The sequence below is a fragment of the Ammodytes marinus genome (assembly GCF_949987685.1).
Source record: "Ammodytes marinus genome assembly, chromosome: 16".
Classification (NCBI taxonomy): domain Eukaryota; kingdom Metazoa; phylum Chordata; class Actinopteri; order Uranoscopiformes; family Ammodytidae; genus Ammodytes; species Ammodytes marinus.
In genome coordinates, this window is record NC_137220.1 from 14,635,534 (window position 1) to 14,641,999 (window position 6,466).

Below are 6,466 nucleotides of genomic sequence, written 5' to 3' on the forward strand. Positions count from 1 at the left end.
GTAAATGTGTCCCCTTTTGTTGGTTAGATAACAACGCCTAAGGCTCAATCGAGAAAGAACTGGGCATTTTGGAGAACTTTCTGTCTTGTTTCTGTATAAATATAGGTTTTAGACTCTCACAGACTTCATGCCAACTTAAGGTGCACTATGTAACTTTGTGGGTGTGTCAGAGAAGGGAAACTTTTTTAAGGTATAATTCTCATAACTGAATGAACAAACTTTCCTTAGAAGACATTTGGATCCCTTAATAAAACACACTTATAAAAAGCTTCCTGAAAATAGACTGTATCACTGTTGTTGTTTACAGCGGCAGGGCCCACAGTTTTCTTAATAAACATATCTAAGTTCTTATGTTTTGTTCCAGGTGCCCTCAAAATAACGTTGTTTTGATTTATGATGATATAATGATTCAATAAAAAAAAATTACATGTAGAGTACATATGAATTCTAAACTAACTGCAGGCTCTGCAAATGTAAACAAATCCCCCATCCCCAGAAATTGCGAAGTGCACCTTTAAAACTAAAATGAGTCAAATTGCATCAAAGAGAGCATGACTGTTGTAAATTGTCACCACTGAAGAGCAGCGTACCATGACATCTTAAAAATGACTTGTAAATCACCAGCAAAGCCACAAAATTAAGTTTTTTTCCCCATTTTGTTATAATTTGGGAGTGGGTGAATTGACAGTATGTGCTGACTATTTCCTACTTGACTACACCACTGACGGAGTGGAAGGAGTGGACAGAGGGAGGACAGAAGAAATTGAGCTTCCAACACACAGCATCTATCTGCTTTGCCCACCCATCTGTCTTTTCTGTCTTTCCTTCAAGGCTTGTGTGTCCTTAGTAACTGCCAAATCTGCTTCAGGCCGGTGAGACGGAGAGAGAGAGAGAGAGAGAGAGAGAATGTTAAGACAGGAAGAGCATTGGTGTTACAAAAAAAAATGTGTGTGTGTGTGTGTGTGTGTGTGTGTGTGTGTGTGTGTGTGTGTGTGTGTGTGTGTGTGTGTGTGTGTGTGTGTGTGTGTGTGCGTGCGTGTGTGTGTGCGTGTGTGTGCGTGTGCGTGTGTGTGTGTGTGTGTGTGTGCGTGTGTGTGCGTGTGTGTGTGTGTGTGTGTGATTACATTGTGGCTAGCTGCCAAAGTACAGACAAATTACTGATATAATTAATTGCATTTTCAGTCAAAAAATCAAAAATAAGGTACAAGAAAGTAAAAAAAATTGGCCTTGAACCTCTGATGTGTTGCATGTTGGTGTGTGTATGTGCGTGTATGTATGTGTGCGTGTGTGTGCGTGTGTGTGGGCTCATGCGCATGTGTGGTAACTGTACGTGTCTTCTTGCATGAACCTGTCATTTCTCAAGGTGGTCTGCTAAATCATGAGTCTTATTCAAGAGGAGACCTATCAAGGTGTGCATCAGTGTGTGATTGTACGCACATAAAACATGAATGTGCTTCCATGTGGATGTTGGTGTATGTCTAGTTAGACCTCTGGAAACTATTCCAGAGATGCCAATGTCTGCCCTTTTTGTTTTTGTCTCACTTGATGGTGGTACGTTTACATTCATGCAACAAATTGTTCCTTTAAGCACACAGCACAGTACAGTTTTAAAAAGGTAAAACCAAGCCGATTCTTCTAAATAAATCACAAGCCTTCCTTAGAAAGCCGTACTGCATCAATGAGTAACCATTTGTGTTGCTACAAGCTAAGCCTGTGAACATAGAGCAAAGGTGTCGGAGCCTGCCAACAGCAACAATGCAAGCCTATGTTTTATTTGAACCAAAACCTGGCAGAAGGGTTTAGATTTTGGAATGGGAATTGGTGTCACAGAGCCATACTCTCTGGTGACAAATCTCTAGGGTGGGGAAGCTGTCCGAGTAATGTTAAGATAATGTTAGAAAAGTGTCGGCTTTTATTTCCGGTTTTGATGTGCTCAGTACACAACTCGACAATACAAAAGTTGGTAATATCATTATGTGAAGTTTGAATGCAAAATCAATACATGTTTCACCTTTAATGGACGGATAATAATAACATTACTTTACTAATACCTGAATAGTTAAAGTAATTAGTTTACTTTTTAGTCACTTTGGGGCATTTCCTAAACTTCAACATCCATATAAAGTATTCTCTATTGAAGTAAAAATAGAAAATGATATCATGGTTTCATAAACAGACAGCCTATGGTTTGAATGACCATAATATTTAATGGCCATGTTGAACATAATGTGAATGACTAACGTTTGAGTTAAGTCCTATTTCTCCTCTGTAACTGCCTTAGCTAGGCTCCTGCGCTGAGCTAATTACACATGATGACAAAGACCAATGATCACAGAGAGGAAACTGATGTCACCCCCCCCTCCCCCTCTCCATCAAACTCCCAGTAAGACGGCAAACGAGCAGACCCCCTACCAACTGAAGTAACTTAGCATTACTTGGATTAGTGACATGAATTTAATAACTACATATCCAACAATCGGTTACTATATTTTACTGGAAATTGTAATAACTATAACTGTAAGACTAATACTAAAAATCACATGCTATCCCTTAACACTGAGTATTATGTCACAGTTTTTCATGTTGCTTAAAACGTTATATATTGGGTTTTTTTTTGGTTCAGGTTAGTAGGCCTACAATGAATATCAATTGCATAAACAATATGATTTTAATTGTAACCCATGAAAGTAATTATATCGAAGGCACGTTCATTGATTGTGAGCTACATTCAGGCAAAGAGAAAAATACGATGTTCTTCAGTGAGCTGTATCTCAGTTTACTCTGGATGTCTGTGGAGCTCATGCAAAAAAATTATATTATTTATATTTTGGGCAATTAAAATATAGAATATTGCTTCATATAATTTATACAATATGTTTCACTCATGAATCAGGCTAGACCAATACTAAAGTCCATTTGCCTTGCAGTTAAGGCTTATTGAAAAAAATAAAAATAAAATCCAAACCCAAACCCAAAACACAACAGGATAATCTCCATCTCTCTAAATAAAAAGGCCAGTGTAGATCATAGACATAATCTATGTTTGTCATACCTGGATACATTACGTAACAAAGTCAACTACGGCCCAGTTTCCAAGCGGGCATCCTTAAAATAACTCCATATTGTTTTTTTCTCTGTAATTCATGCTGGCCAATTCATCCGTGCTACGAAAAGTTCACATTTAGATTCATATAGTAAGTCCTATTACTAATTTCATAAGTAGTCATTTGTACTGCAACAACCTTAATTACATTTTTCAACAAATATGATCTGCTTTCTACTGATACCGTGCTGTACTTTAGTATGGGCTGTTTGCAGTGGTTTGCCATAAAGAGGAATACATCCTGTAATATATAATACGAAAGAAGATGTCTGCTTCATACGTGTATGCTGACTAGCCCACTCCTCCCTAAAGACAATCTGACAGAAAGTGGAAACCTCTCTGGCTAGAGAAATGTGTTCATCGTTTCTCATCAACTAACTCATGCATGCAGTGGATTGTTTATGAGAACAAACACAGAAACACTCACAATTGATAAGAATCACTCTTGCAAGAGGCTGTGAGAAAACATTTCATGCCCTTCAGAACATTGCCTTACCCAAGTCTGAAACAGTGCCGTTAACTACAGCACCATTTCATTTTGATTACCATCCATTTTATGGGAGCTGTGTACAGACTTTTTTTTTTCACACCACAGCGAGTAGATAATCACAACCTTTCACTTATAAATAAACAAGTGTTGCTTATTTTTTTGCATGCAAACCACAGCGCAGTGCCGCCACACGCACACACACTCACATTTTCACGCACAATCGTCTAGGCGTTTTGTCGCCCGCCTGGTGGGTTAAGTGTGACTATTTGTGAGTCACTTGAAGCCCTAGGGGTGCAAACGGTGAGTGTAGAAGGTTTTGTTTGGGGCACACGTATGTTTGTGTCACTTTGTTTTATGCATGCGATGTGTGGTGTGCATTTGGCTTATACGTTGTTGCACATTTTACGGCGCATGCCTGCATGTGTTTGTGGCCTACAGTGTGTCTGTGCAGATCAGCTCTTCACTGAGACAGCCAACCAGTACAAACTGCAGTAAGACAAGCAAACAGAAGGATAATAATTACTGGAAAATGAAAAAGAAGAAAACAATTAACTTCACTCGGCTTGTTTTAACAGAGGTTATAACACAATCAATATTATCATTGACCGGGGGAACAGTTCATATGTGTTTGACTAGTATTGATTACTTCTAGCAAACAGCTTATTTATTCTAGCCTCCATCACTAAAGACTCAGCCTCAGAGGTTGATTATATATACAGTATACTGTATATATACAATATATATATATGTATATATATATATATATATATATATATACATATAGGTACTTTTACTTTACTTAAATACCTTTATGTTAATTTATATACTTAGCTACAATTCAGAGGAATGTGTTGTGCCTTTTACTCTACAATTTATTATTAAGCTTATCCAAATATCTCTATATTTATAGACTGAACTAATGAACTGAGCCCAACAGTATGTACATTAGTAATTATTTCCATTTCAACCAGCTAAGAATTTCAAACATTGCTACAATTAGATAAACTTACAATATAACACTCATATTTATTATATATCATAATTGTTTATGCTTTCAGTAAATTCAGCAGCTACAACCTTTTTACTACTACTTATGTAAGGAATGTTGAACATTTATGGAGATGTTAGAGTGTGATGTTGCTGTTAAATATCATAATTCTTTCTTTACCGGCAGTATACCAACCAACCGTCCTAGCAATGTTCCTGAATGGAGGAATGGCAGGAAGAAAGACTCTGTACTTTGGGATACAATACAGAAAAGAATCTTGCAGAACTCAAGGGCGCTTCCGGGACATTGTATTTCGCAAATTTCTTTGACTTTTCAACTGACTTCATCACTGTGTGAAAAAGCACAGCCTTCACATTTATTTGAATGGGTGCCCGGTAACACTTGACAATAAGGTATACAAAATTGTAGTAGGGGAGAACGGGGTAATTTGTCACACGGGTTGGTTGTCACAATCGTTATATCTCGGAACCAGAAGGCGCTGTCTGTGAAATGTTGGTATGTAAATATCCAGAATTTGGATAAGAGGTCACCTACATAGTCTTCCTTGGAGTTAGACTGCTGAATTTGAGGTGAGAGGACTGTTTGTGTTTTTCATGTCAAATTGAAAATATTTAGCTCCTCAGTATTTTTCTTCTAGGCTTTTACAGAATGGGTTTATAACAAAACACTTGTTACCCATAAAAAGTGCGAAGGGTAAACTATAGTTTAGATTGTGGTTAGCAAGCTAATTAGTTGTCAGATGGTTGTTGGCCTTGATGCTAGCAAAAAATTCAAGTTGGGGTTGGTCGTCACATTTTTGGGGGGGTTGGTTGTCACAAGTTATCCAAAGGCTACAGCCAGAAAAGGAACCCAATAACGAAATAAATTGTCAAGCTGTATCCTCACTGACACCCCAGAGAAGGAAAGAATAGAGCAGGAAAAGGCAGCTAGCATGCAAAGGAAAAAAGGGCAACAAAATCAAAACAACCCAGTGCATCCCAAACTAGACAAGCTGCCAAGGCTACAGTAAGTTATATAGGCCTATTTGTCAACTTGACAATGCAATTGCATTTTCAAATTTAGTTCTACTTTCTTTCCTTCTTTTCAAGATTATTCCCATTAAGATAACATTGTGACAAACAACCCCATAGTGTATGACAACCGACCCCTTGATGGGGTTGATTGTCACAATGTGTAAGGGTGTCTTTGATGATTAATTTCTTCTTTATTACAATAAGATAGAAAAAGTGAGGGGTACACATTTCAAGCTAACACTTTAAGCTTCAATGTAATGCAGGAATGACTATCGAAAGATGTTTAGGTGATGAGCAATTCTCAGTAGAGTAAAAAGTGTGCCTACTTACCCCGTTCTCCCCTACCTACTGAATAGATTAGTGTTACCTACTAGATTTTCTTTTGTGCTACCTAACCCATATGTTTTTTTTGTGTTACCTACAACATACGTTTTTTTCTTTTGTAGGGGAGAACGGGGTAATCTGAGACACTTTTTACATTTGCTCCCCTCCAAGCGAGCAAAAATTATTTATCACTCAAATTTACACATTTCCCATTAATTCAGGATGTTTCCTAGAAATGGGCATTAGCAGAATTTATTCAAGACAAAGGGCAGTGAAAATATGATTGTTTTAAAAAAAGTTGTCATGTGTCTCACTTTACCCCAGCTGTGGGGTAACCTGAGACAGACCAGAAAAATCAAGGGGGTAAACTGATCCACTTACTTTTTCCACTCTGAAACTACCATGACAACACACATTGTAATAGTTAGAATCCTGACAGCTAGCTTGAAAACCAAATATTACAAAACTAATGTCTTACTAGTAACAGAATCAAGGGGTTTGGTCACTTGAGCAAAACAAAATTCTGA